General features: G+C 36.3%; 1 protein-coding gene across 1 annotated transcript in view; it reads left to right on the plus strand.

The window, feature by feature from the left end:
* Positions 1-14,582, plus strand: part of MALRD1 (MAM and LDL receptor class A domain containing 1) — a gene marked incomplete at its 5' end in the record, with an annotated part of 881,642 nt that overhangs the window by 272,636 nt on the left and 594,424 nt on the right. The gene's annotated exons all lie outside the window — the stretch shown is intronic.

Consider the following 14,582-nt stretch of genomic DNA (forward strand, 5'->3'; position numbering starts at 1 on the left):
GGTGTCATCAAGCTTTTTCTCAAAGTCCTCCAGTGAGTGAAAATGAACTATTTCCCAAAGTAACATATTATACTTTGTGATAGCTCTATTTGAATGTATTTTCCTTTTTTTAAGACTAAATTTAACTATTTAACTTGGAAATGTTGTTCTTTAATCTGCCCTCTGAGTCCAAGCAGAAAAGGTTTAATCTTTCTGTATGAAGACCCTCCAAATACTAGAAGAAAGTGTCCATTCCTCTTCCCTCTATATCATCTATTTTCCAGGTTAAATAAGCATCACCAGTTCTCTCAGTTGTTCCTCATGTAATATAGGAGGACCTAAGGTTAAATTGAGCTTCACATACTTACTAGCTACGTGATCCTGGGCAAGTTGCTTAACCTCTGTTTCCTTAGTTTCATCATCTGTAAAAAGGGCATAATAATAACACTTCTTTCCCAGGAATGTTTGATCATAAAATAATATTTGTAATGTGCTTTGCAAACCTTAAAACATTATATAAATATTAGTTTTTATTATTTTAATTATAACATGAATTTGAGATCATTCATCGTTCTAGTTGCCCTTCTCTTGACACTCCAATTAATTGGAATAGCCTTCCTAAAATTTGTTGTGCAGAACTGAATACAATCCTCCAGATTTGGGCTAACTAGGAAATAGTACTGATTTGTCATTATTCATGCCAAAAAATTATACCTCTTTTAATGCAACCTAATTTTTCTTTTTCTTTTTGACAGCCATATCATACTGATAACTCACACCGAGTTTACCATCCCATAAAATCCCCATATTTCTTGCTTACAAAGTGCTGTCAATCATTTCCTCTTCTTTATTATACTTTATCACTATTAAATGTCATTTTATTGAATGTGACCAACATTCTAGCTTGTCAAGACTATTTTGCATCTTGACCGAGTCATACAATCTGCCAGCTATCACTCTTGTGTGAGTATCATCTGAAAATTAGATATTTGTGCCTTTATCCAAATCATTGCTAAAGATGTTAAATAGTACAGAGACAAGCATAGATCCCTTGGGGTAAGCTGCTAGATACCTTCTTCCAAGTTGTAATCAAATCATCAATAAGTTCACTGTGGATCTGGCTATTTAATCAGTTTTGAGTAAAAATAAATATACAATCATTGAGATAACATTTGTTCATCTCCTTAGAAGAAAAGTATGAGAGACTTTATCAAATTCATCACTCATATATAAACTATACCTCTAGCATTCCCCAGATCTAATAAACTAGTTTAGTAACTGTCAAAAAAGGAAACGGAATTAGTTTATAATGACCCATTCTTCTTGACTCCAGGATGTGTTTTTATGACTGCATCTTCTTTTCTACATTTTTGAAAAATTAGAGTCAAACTGAATGGTTTATAATTTTTGGCACTGTGTTCTTTCCTCCAAATTAAAATTTTTGTTTTAACCTTCTCAAATCCTGTAGTACTTCTCCCATTCACCATAATCATTAAAATGTCACTGGTAGTAGTGCAAAATTCAAATCTGCTAGTTTTTATTTTTATTTTTTAGCACTTTTCAGTTTGTCAGGGTCTAATTAATTGAATTCATCAAAGGCAGTTAGTGTCTTATTAAAAGCCATGACAACCAATAAGTAAATAAACAAATAAATAAATGCAAAATATAGAAATAATTTCTTTTTTTAATTTTTTTTAATTTTAATTTTAATTTTTTTGAATTTCTTTATTTTTTTTTTAGTTTACCACACACGGTTCTACATAGTTTTGAGTTCCAGTTTTTCTCCCCTCCCTCCCCCCTCCCTCCCCAAGACGGCATGGAATCTCATATAACTGTCATGTATAACTTCGCATTGAATTAATTTATGCACTAGTCAAGTCGTGGAGAAGAATTTTGACCAATGGAATGAATCATGAGAAAGAAGAAACAGAACCAAAAAAAAAAAAAACCCCAAAAACAAAAACAAAAAAGAAGCAAAAAAGGCGAGCATGTAGTGCGCCTCGATCTGTATTCAAACTTCGCAGTTCTTTCTCTGGATGAAGATAGCATTCTCCATCATGAGTCCCCTGGAGTTGTCCTTGCCCCTTAGGTTGCTGAGAAAAGCACAGTATGTCAGGGTTGGTCCTCACGGAATCCATATATCTGTGGCTGTGCACAACGTTCTCCTGGCTCTGCTCCGCTCACTCAGCATTATGTCGTGTAGGTTTTTCCAGGTTGTTATGAAGTCTGCATCATCCCCATTTCTTATGGCACAATAGTATTCCATCACCTTCATATACCACAGCTTGTTCAGCCATTCCCCAATTGATGGGCATCCCTTTGATTTCCAATTCTTAGCTACCACAAAAAGAGCTGCTATAAATATTTTTGTACATATGGGTCCTTTTCCCGCTTGTGTGATTTCTTTGGGATACAACCCTAGAAGTGGTATTGCTGGGTCAAAGGGTATGAACATTTCTATAGCCCTTTGGGCATAGTTCCAAACTGCTCTCCAAAATGGCTGGATCAGCTCACAACTCCACCAGCAATGCAACAATGTTCCAATTTCCCCGCATCCTTTCCAGCATTTATCATTTTCCTGTTTTGTTATTTTAGCCAATCTGACAGGAGAGATGTGGTCTCTAAGAGTTGTTTTGATTTGCATTTCTCTAATCAGTAGTGATCCAGAGCATTTTTCCATATGCCTGTAGATAGCTTTAATTTCTTCCTCTGAAAACTGCCTGTTCATATCCTTTGACCATTTCTCAATTGGGGAATGGCTTGTATTCCTATATATTTGGCTCAGCTCCCTGTATATTTTAGAGATGAGGCCTTTATCAGAGATACTAGTTGCAAAGATTTTCTCCCAATTTTCTGCTTCCCTCCTAATTCTTGTTGCATTGGCTTTTTTTGTACAAAAACATTTCAATTTGACATAATCAAAACTATCCATTTTGCATTTTGTAATGCTCTCTATCTCTTGTTGGGTCATGAATTCTTTACTTTTCCACAAATCTGATAAGTAAACTATTCCTTGCTTTCCCAAATTACTTAGAGTATCAACTTTTACTCCTAAATCATGAACCCATTTTGATTTTATTTTGGTATATGGTGTAAGATATTGGTCTATGCCCAGTTTTTGCCCTACCATTTTCCAATTTTCCCAACAGTTTTTGTGAAATAGTGAATTATTAGCCCAGAAGCTGGCCTCTTTGGGTTTATCAAAGAGTAGATTGCTAAACTTGTTGATTTCACCTACTTGTGTACCTATGCTATTCCACTGATCCACACCCCTGTTTCTTAACCAGTACCAGCCAGTTTTGATGACTGCTGCTGTGTAGTACAGTTTAATATCTGGTGTGGCTAAGCCACCATCTCTAGCATGTCTTTTCATTAATATCCTAGATACTCTAGACCTCTTGTTTTTCCAAATGAATTTTGTTATTATTTTGTCCAGCTCAGTAAAAAAATTTTTGGTAGTTCGATTGGTATGGCACTGAATAGATAGATTAATTTAGGTAAAATTGTCATTTTTATTATATTAGCTTGGCCTAACCATGAGCAACTGATATTTCTCCATTTATTTAGATCTGATTTTATTCGCGTGAAAAGTGTTTCATAGTTTATGTTCATATAGGCCCTGGGTTTGTCCTGGCAAATAGACTCCCAAATATTTTATAGTGCCTTCAGTAACTTTGAATGGAATTTCTCTTTCTATCTCTTGCTGTTGGGCTTTGTCAGTAATGTATAGGAATGCTGAGGATTTATGTGGGTTTATTTTATATCCTGCAACTTTGCTAAAGTTGTTTATTATTTCAAGTAGTTTTTTACTTGATTCTCTAGGATTCTCTAGATAAATCATCATATCATCTGCAAAAAGTGATAATTTAGTTTCTTCTTTTCCTATTCTAATTCCTTCAATTTCTTTTTCTTCTCTTATTGCTACAGCTAATGTTTCTAGTACCAAATTGAATAATAGGGGTGATAATGGACATCCTTGTTTCACCCCTGATCTTATTGGGAATGCATCTAGCTTATCCCCGTTACAAATAATGCTTGTCGATGGTTTTAGGTAGATGCTATTTATAATTTTGAGGAAGGTTCCACTTATTCCTATGCTTTCTAGTGTTTTTAATAGGAATGGGTGTTGTACTTTGTCAAAGGCTTTTTCTGCGTCTATTGAGATGATCATATGGTTTCTGCTAGTTTTGTTGTTGATATGGTCAATTATGCTAATAGTTTTCCTAATATTGAACCAGCCTTGCATTCCTGGAATAACTCCTACCTGGTCATAGTGTATTATTCTCGTAATGAGTTGCTGCAATCTTTTTGCTAATATTTTATTTAAAATTTTTGCATCAATATTCATTAGAGAAATTGGTCTAAAATTTTCTTTCTCTGTTTTAACTCTACCTGGTTTGGGTATTAGTACCACATTTGTGTCATAAAAAGAATTTGGTAGGACTCCTTCTTCACATATTTTCCCAAATAGTGTACAAAGTATTGGAATTAGTTGTTCTTTAAATGTTTGATAGAATTCACATGTAAAACCATCTGGCCCTGGAGATTTTTTCCTAGAGAGTTCATTGATGGCCTGCTCAATTTCTTTTTCTGATATGGGGTCATTAAGAATTTCACTTCCTTCTCTGTTAGCCTGGGCAGTTTATGTTTTTGTAGATATTCATCCATATCTCTAAGGTTGTCAAATTTATGGGCATACAGTTGAGCAAAATAATTCCTAATTATTGTTTTGATTTCCTCTTAATTAGAGGTGACCTCACCCTTTTCATTTTTGATACTAGTAATTTGATTTTCTTCTTTCTTTTTTTTAATCAAATTGGCCAAAGGTTTATCAATTTTATTGGTTTTTTTCATAAAACCAGCTCTTTGTTTTATTTATTAATTCAATAGTTTTCTTGGTTTCAATTTTATTAATCTCTCCTTTGATTTTCAGTATTTCTAATTTGGTATTTAATTGGGGGTTTTCAATTTGCTCTTTTTCTAGCTTTTTCAGCTGTATGCCCAGATCATTGCTCTCCTCTTTCCCTATTTTATTCATGTAGGCATTTAGAGATATAAAACTTCCCCTAAGAACTGCTTTTGCTGCATCCCATAAGTTTTGGTATGTTGTTTCATTATTGTCATTCTCTTGAATGAAATTATTAATTGTTTCTCTGATTTGTTCTTTGGCCCACTCATTCTTTAGAATTAAATTATTTAGTTTCCAATTAGTTTTTTAGCTTATTTTTCCATGCTACTTTATTAAAAATGATTCTTATTGCATCATGATCTGAAAAGGATGCATTGACTACTTCTGCTTTTCTGCACTGGATTGTGAGGTTTTTATGCCCTAGTACATGGTCAATTTTTGAGTATGTGCCATGTACTTTTGAGAAGAAAGTATATTCCTTTTTATCCCCATTCAGTTTACTCCAGAGGTCTATCATATGTGCCTTTTCTAAAATTCTGTTTACCTCCTTAACTTTTTTCTTATTTATTTTGAGGTTAGATTTATCAAGTTCAGAAAGGGGGAGGTTGAGGTCTCCCAATATTATAGTTTTGCTGTCTATTTCTTCCTGTAACTCCCTTAACCTCTCCTCTAAGAATTTGTATGCCTTACCACTTGGCGCATATATGTTAAGCAATGATATTGCTTCTTTGTTTATGGTGCCTTTTAGCAGGATATAATGTCCTTCCTTATCTCTTTTAATTAGATCTATCTTTACTTTTGCTTTGTCTGAGATTAGGATTGCTACACCTGCTTTTTTTACTTTAGCTGAGGCACAATATATTTTACTCCAGCCTTTTACCTTAACCCTATGTGTATCCCCCTGTTTCAGATGCGTTTCTTGTAAACAGCATATTGTAGGATTATGGTTTTTAATCCATTCTGCTATCTGCTTCTGTTTTGTGAGAATGTTCATCCCCTGTACATTCAGGGTTATGATTTCTATCTGTGTCTTTTTCTCCATCCTTATTCCCCCTGTTTATGCTTTTATTTCTCCCTTTCCCCTTCTCCTCCTCAACAAAGTTTTGCTTTTGACCGCTGCTTTCCTCAGTTAACCCTCCCTCTTTATTCCCCTCCCTTGTCTTACCATTACCCACTTGCTACTTCTCCTCTCCCTTCTGCCCAGCCCCCTCCCTTTTTCCCCCCTTACCCTCCCACTTCCCGTAGGACAAGTTAGATTTCTAAACTTATCAGAGTATTTTATTCCCTTCTTGAACTAGATCAGATGACAGTAAAACTCAAAAACTGCTCTTTTCCCTCCCTTTTTTCCCTCTACTATAATATGTTTTTGTGCCACTTCCTTTGGTGTAATTTACCCTTTTCTACTACCTCCTTACCACTTCCCTCATAGCCCTCCCTTTATATCTCTTATTTATGTTTTATATCTTTACATCAGTTAATTTATACAGGCATTCACAACCTATGTATATCCCTTTCATTTGTCATAATAGTTGTACCATTCACAAGAACGACTTATATATGTATATGTGTATATATATATATATATGTGTGTGTGTGTGTGTGTGTGTGTGTGTGTGTGTGTGTGTGTGTGTGTGTATATATCCATAAAAAACATACATAAGATGATATAATCCCACATAAAGATGTAAACAACCTGCCCTTATTGGTTAATAAGGTTTGTGGGGTTTTTTCCCCCTGGTTACCTTTTTATGTCTCTCTTGGGTTTTGTATTTGGAGATCAAATTTTCCATTGAGTTCTGGCCTTTTCATCAGGAAGGTCTGGAATTCCCTTATTTCATTGAATGTCCATCGCCTTGCCTGGAAAATTATGCTTAGTTTTGCTGGGTAGTTGATCCTTGGTTGTAGTCCCAGCTCCTTTGCCCTTCGGGATATCATATTCCAATTTCTCCTGTCTTTTAATATGGAACCTGAGAGATCCTGCGTGATCCTGACTGTAGTTCCACGATATTTGAATTGCTTCTTTTTGGCTGCTTGCAGTATTTTCTCCTTGAGTTTATAGCTCTGAAATTTGGCTATAATATTTCTTGGTGTTTTCAGTTTGGGATCTCTTTCAGGGGGTGATCGGTGAATACTTTCAATGACTATTTTGCCCTCTGGTTCTAGGACCTCTGGGCAGTTGTCTTTGAAAATTTTTTCGAAGATACTGTCAAGGCTCCTTTTTTTCATTGTGGATTTCCGGTAGGCCAATAACTCTCAGATTGTCTCTCCTGGATCTATTTTCCAGGTCACTTGTTTTGCCAATCAGATATTTCACATTTTTTTCTATTTTTTCATTCTTTACGTTTTGTTTTATTACTTCTTGATGCCTCATAGATTCATTAGCTTCCACTTGCTCAAGTCTAATTTTGAATGACTTAGTGTTTACATTTTGCTTTTGAGTCTCCATTTTCAATTGGTTGATTTCGCCTCTCAGGGTGTCCTTTTCTCTCTCTAGATTCTGAATCTCCATATCCTTTTCACCAATCATATTCTTTAGGGACTTGATTTCATCAGTGAATTTTTTTTTCCATTTTTTCCATATTTTCTTTTAGCTCCCTAATTTGGTTTTTAAAATCCTCCTTTAGCTCTTCCAGCAGTGCTTTTTGGGCTGGAGACCAGTTCATATTAGCTTTTGAGGTATCTGATGTATCTACCGTGTCATTGCTATCCTCTTCTATGTTGATATCTTGATCCTGCCTGTCTCCATAAAAAGAATCTATTTTCCTCGGTTTTTTTGTGTTCTTCTTCATATTGGTTTGCCTTTTGCTGGCTTTACAATGAATTTCTATCTGTGGGTCTCAGGGCTTTCTGTCCCAGCTTTCTTATTCTGGGGTTTGTGAGTCTATAATTATAACCTTCAGTTTCCTGAGGTGTGGGGGAGGGGTCTGGCTCCCTGGTGTCACACTCCCTGTGGGTGCTCTGCAGCACTTGCTTTTCAGCAATGGTCTCAGCTGTTTGTTGTTTGAGCTGATGAATGGCACTTCCCCTGGGGGAGCAAGGTTATGTCTGGGCTCCTGGCGTTGACCCCTGCTGACTCTGCCCCTATGGGACTAATGAACTTCTGCTATTTGACCACTGAAGCCCCACTACTTTCTGCTCAGTTCCAGCATTCTTTTTTTTCCCCCCAGGGATTCTCTGGGTGGGGAGGGGAGGGATTAGAGCTGTTTACCTGGACATTAAGATCTCCCGGAAGTTCAAAAAGCCACGGTTCATACGGTTCATACGTTTGGGCTGCAAACCTCTGGAATCAGTGTATCCCGGTGGCGTTGCGCTGCCTCTCATCGCTTCCACAGACTGCCGTCCTGTGTTGGGAGTCCTGGGGATCTCCGCAGGTTTCGGGCGCCCAGCTTTCTCCCAGCCCATCTCCCACGTGGATTTCTCGGCCAGCCGCTTTCTAAAGTACTGATCTGTGAATAATTGAACCCGTTATGACAAAATTCAAAATCAATACCAAATCAAAAGAAAAAAAATATCACATGCAATTAAAAAAATCTTCTAAAGTAATCTTTTAAAATGATCTTTTGGGTGGGGCAGAGCCAAGATGGCCACATGAAAATAGCATCTTGCTGAAGCTTTCTCACAAGTTCTATCAGATATCTCTAAAAAAGTGAATCTGAGCAGATTTGAGAGAGTCAGAAGCCACTAGCAGACTGAGTGGGGCAAATTTCCAAGCCAGGAGAGTCCAAAAGGTCGATGAGACAGATCTGTAGGCTGGGAGAGTACCCGGTGTGCAGAGTTGCACCAGAAAGCACCAAAGCAGAAGCAGCTGCAGAAACCAGTCAGCGATTCAAGCTAGCAAAAAGCTGGGCGCCCAAAACTGGCAGAGATTCCCCAGGCCTCCCAACACAGGACAGGAGTCTGTCAAAGTGATGGGAGGCAGTAGTGTCTGTGACCATGAGACATCCACTCCTGAGGCTCTTAGCCCAAAGGTTTAAAACATGCCTTCTTGAACTTCTGGGAGACATAATGTCCAGGTAAACAGCTCTCATCTGTCCCTCCCTCACTGACCCAGAGAATTCCTTGGGAAAAATGCTGGAATGGACGATACAGAAGTGGGGCTTCAGTAGCCAAACAGTGGGAATTCTTGAGTTCCAGGAGGGCAGAGTCAGCAAGGGTCAACACCAGGAACCCAGATGTGCCTTTGCATAGGCAGGAGAAGGGGCAGACACCAGCACAGGCAACAGCTGAGACCACTGGTGCTGGAGAGCACCCCCAGGGAAAGAAGAGACTTCTGGCAGCTAGATGACCCCTCCCCCACCCCTCAGGAAACCGAAGGCTATAATACACAAAGCCAGTAACTAGGCTCACAATCCCCAGAACAAGACACTTGGGACAGAGATCCTTGAGCCCCAAAAGCATAAATCCACTGTAAAACCAGGAAAAAGCTAACCAACATGAAGAAGAACATGAAAAAACTGAGGACCATTGATTCTTTTTATGGAGACAGGGAAGATCAAAGTACCAATTCAGAGGAAGACAGCATTGACACTATACCCACATCTGATACCTCAAAAGGGAATGTGAACTGGTCTCAAGCCCAAAAAGCATTCCTTGGAAGAGCTAAAGGAGGATTTTAAAAACCAAGCTAGGGAGGTAAAAGAAAAAATGGAGGAAAACACGACAGATGAGATCATATCTTTAAAAAGTAAAATTGGTGAAGTGGCTAAGAAGATTCAGAATCCAAACAGAGAAAATGACACCCTGAAAGGTAAAATCAACCCATTGGAAAAGGAGAATCAAAAGCAAAATGAAGAGAGCAACTCATTAAAAATTAGAATTGAGCAAGTGGAAGCTAATGACTCTATGAAGCATCAAGAAGTAGTCAAACAAAATGTAAAGAATGAAAAGATAGAAGAAAACATGAAATATCTGATTAGAAAAACAACTGACCTGGAAAATAGATTCAGGAGAGACAATTTAAGGATTATTGGTCTACCAGAAAGCCATGATGAAAAAAAGAGCCTGGACAGTATCTTGGAAGAAATTATCAAAGATAACTGCCCAGAGGTCCTAGAACCAGAGGGGAAAATAGTCATTGAAAGAATCCACCGATCACCCCCTGAAAGAGATCCCAAATTGAAAACTCCTAGAAATATTATAGCCAAATTTTAGAATTACAAAGTCAAGGAGAAAATACTGCAAGCAGCCAAAAAGAAACAATTCAAATATTGTGGAACTACAGCCAGGACCATGCAGGATCTCTCAGCTTCTACATTAAATGACAGGAGAATATGATATTCTAAAGGGCAAAGAAGCTTGGACTGCAACCAAAGATCAACTACCCAGCAAAATTGAGCATAATTTTTCAGGCAAGAAGATGGACATTCAACAAAATAAAGGAATTCCAGACCTTCCTGATGAAAAGGCCAGAACTCAATGGAAAATTTGATCTTCAAATACAAAACTCAAGAGAGACATAAAAAGGTAAACAGGGGGAAATCCCTCCCCCCACAAACCTTGTTAATCAATAAGGGCAAATTGTTTACATCCTTATATAGGATTATATTGTTTTATATATGTTATATATATAAGTGTGTATATATATATATATATATATATATATATATATATATATGGCAATCTTGACAATAGTACAGTTATGATGATTGAAAGGGATACACATAGACTGTGGGTGTCAGTATAAAATAACGGATATAGTGATAAAAACATAATTAAGTGATGTAAAAGGAGGGTTCTGGGAGAAGACGTAAGGAGGTAGTAGAAAAGGGTAAATTACATCAAATGAAGAGGCACAAAACACATTATAGTAGAGGGAAAGATGGGAGGGAGAAGAGTAGTATATGGGCTTTACTCTCATTGGATTTGGTTCAAGGAGAGAATAACATACTCTGAAAAGTAAAGAAATCAAACTTGTCCTACAGGCAGTAGGAGGGGAAAGGGGAAAGAAAAGGGGGTGGGGTCAGAAGGAAGGGAAGAAGTAACAAGGGGAAAAGGGTAAGATAATGGAGGGAAATCAAGAGGGAGGGCAAATTGAGGAACGCAGTTGTCAAAAGCAAAACTCTTTTGAGGAGCAGGAGTGGGGAGGGAGAAATAAAAGCATAAATAGGGAGGGGGGAAACAGGATGGAGAAAAAGACACAGCCTGCAATCATAACTGTGAATGTGAATGGTATGAACTCTCCCATAAAATGGAGGTGGATAGAAGAACGGATTAAAAATCATAATCCTACAATAGGTTGTTTACAAGAAACACATTTGAAACAGGGGGATACACACAGGTTAAAAGTAAAAGGATGGAGTACAATATATTGTGCTTCAGCAAAAGTAAGAAAAGCAGGAGTAGCAATCCTAATCTCAGAAAAAGCAAAAGCAAAGTTAGATCTAATTAAAAGAGATAAGAAAGGACACTACATCCTGCTAAAAGGCACCATAGACAATGAAGCAATATCATTATTTAACATATATGCATCAAGTGGGATAGCATGCAGATTCTTAGAGGAGAAGTTAAGGGAGTTACAGGAAGAAATAAACAGCAAAACCATGCTAGTGGGGGACCTCAGCCTCCCCCTCTCTGAACTTGATAAATCTAACCTCCAAAAAAGAAAGAAGTTAAGGAGTTGAATAGAATTTTAGAAAAGGCATATGTGACAGATATCTGGAGAAAACTGAATGGAGATAAAAAGGAATATACTTTTTTTCTCAGCAGTACAAGGCACATACTCAAAAATTGACCACATACTAGGACATAAAAACCTCACAATCCAGTGCAGAAAGATGGAAATAGTCAATGCATCCTTCTTAGATCATGACACAACAAAATTATTTGTAATAAAGAACCATGGAAAGATAAACTAAAATTAATTGGAAATTAAATAATCTAATCCTAAAGAATGAGTGGGTCAAAGAACAAATCATAGAAACAATTAATAACTTCTTTCAAGAAAATGACAATAATGAGACAACATGCCAAAACTTATGGGATGCAGCAGAAGCAGTTCTTAGGAGAAGTTTTATATCTCTAAATGCTTACATGAATAAAATATATAAAAAGGAGATCAATGGAATGGTCATGCAACTGAAAAAAACCAGAAAAAGAACAAATTGAAAATCCCCAATTAAATTCCAAATTAGAAATACTGAAAAATCAAAGGAGAGATTAATAAAATTGAAATCAAGAAAACTATTGAACTAATAAATAAAACTAAGAACTGGTTTTATGAAAAAAATCAATAAAATTGATAAACGCTTGGTCAGTTTGGTTAAAAAAAGAAAGAAGAAAGCCAAATTACCACTATCAAAAATGAAAAGGGTGAATTCACCTCCAATGAAGAGGAAATTAAAACAATAGTTAGGAATTATTTTGCCCAAATTGTATGCCCATAAATTTGATAACCTCAGATAAATGGATGAATATTTACAAAAATACAAATTGCCCAGGTTAACAGAAGAGAAAGTAAATTACCTAAAGAACCCATCTCAGAAAAAGAAATTGAGCACATTGTCAATGACCTCCCTAGGAAAAAATCTACAGGGCCAAGTGGTTTTACATGTGAATTCTATCAAACATTTAAAGAACAATTAATTCCCATGCTATATAGACTATTTGGGAAAATAGGTGAAGAAGGAGTCCTACCAAATTCTTTTTATGACACAAATATACGACTAATACCCAAACCAGGAAGAGTCAAAAAAGAGAAAGAAAGTTATAAACCAATTTCCCTAATGAATATAAAATATTAGCAGTAAGACTGCAGCAACTTATTAGGAGAATAATATGCTATGACCAGATAGGATTTATTTCAGGAGTGCAAGGCTGGTTCAATATTAGGAAAACTATCAGCATAACTGATGATACCAATAACAAAACTACCAGAAACCATAAGATTATCTCAATAGATGCAGAAATTTTTTTGACAAAATAGAACATCCATTCATATTAAAAACACTAGAAAGCATAGGAATAAACGGAGTCTTCCTAAAAATTGGAACTATCATCTAGCTAAAACCATCAGCAAGCATTATATGTAATGGGGATAAGCTAGATGCATTACCAGTAAGATCCAGGGTGAAACAAGGATGTCCATTATCACCCCTATTATTCAATTTGGTACTAGAAATTTTAGCTGTAGCAATAAGAGAAGAAAAAGAAATTGAAGGAATTAGAATAGGCAAAGAAGAAACTAAATTATCACTTTTTGCAGATGATATGATGATTTACTTAGAGAATCCTAGAGATTCAAGTAAAAAACTACTTGAAATAATAAACAGCTAGCAAAGTTGCAGAATATAAAATAAACCCATCTAAATCCTTGGCATTCCTATATATTACTAATGAAGCCCAACAGCAAGAGATAGAGAAATTCCATTTAAAGTTACTGTAGACACAATAAAATATTTGGGAGTCTACCTGCCAAGACAAACCCAGGGCCTATATGAACACAATTACAAAACACTTCTCATGCAAATAAAGTCAGATCTAATTAAATGTAATAACATCAGTTGCTCATGGTTAGGCCAAGCTAATATAACAAAAATGACTATTTTACCTAAATTAATTTACTTATTTAGTGCCATACCAATCTAACTACCAAAAATTATTTTACAGAGCTAGATAAAATAATAACAAAATTAATCTGGAAGAACAAAAAGTCCAGAATATTGAGGGAATTAATGAAAAGAATTGCTAGGGAAGGTGGCCTAGCCATAACAGATTTCAAAATGTGCTATGAAGCAGCAGTCCTCAAGCTACCTGGTACTGGCTAAGAAACAGAGTGGTAGATCAGTGGAATAGGGTAGGTTCACAAGATATAGGAGTGACCAACTATAGCAATCTACTCTTTGATAAACCCAAATAATCCAGCTTCTGGTTTAAGAATTCACTATTTCACAAAAACTGCTGGGAAAATTGGAAAATAGTATAGCAGAAACTGCGCATAGACTCATATCTTACACCATATGCCAAATAAAGTCATAATGGGTTCATGATTTAGGAATAAAGGCTGATACTATAAGCAATTTGGGAGAGCAAGGAGTAGTTTACCTGTCAGATTTATGGGAAAGGAAAGAATTCATGAGACAACAAGATATAGAGAGCATTACAAAATGCAAAATGGATAATTTTGGTTATGCTAAACTGAAAAGTTTTTGTGTAAACAAAGCCAATGCAACAAAGATTAGGAGGGAAACAGAAAATTGGGAGAAAATCTTTACAACTAGTGTCTCTGATAAAGGCCTCATCTCTAAAATACACAGGGAACTGAGCCAAATTTATAGGAATAAAAGTCATTCCCCAATTGAGAAATTGTCAAAGGATATAAACAGGCAGTTTTCAGAGGAAGAAATTAAAGATACCTATAGTCATCTGAAAAAATGCTTTAAATCACTATTGATTAGAGAAATGCAAATCAAAATAACTCTTTGGTACCACATCTCTCCTGTCAGATTGGCTAACATGACAAAACAGGAAAATGATAAATGCTGGAAAGGATGTGGGAAAATTGGAACATTGCTACATTGCTCGTAGAGTTGTGAACAGATCCAGCCATTCTGGAGAGCAATTTTGAACTATGCCCAAAGGGCTGTAAAAATGTCCATACCCTTTGACACAGCAATACCACTCCTAGGGCTATATCCCAAAGAGATCACACAAGTGGGAAAGGGACCTGTATGTACAAAAATATTTATAGCTGCTCTTT

Source organism: Trichosurus vulpecula, chromosome 5, assembly GCF_011100635.1.
Source record: "Trichosurus vulpecula isolate mTriVul1 chromosome 5, mTriVul1.pri, whole genome shotgun sequence".
Classification (NCBI taxonomy): domain Eukaryota; kingdom Metazoa; phylum Chordata; class Mammalia; order Diprotodontia; family Phalangeridae; genus Trichosurus; species Trichosurus vulpecula.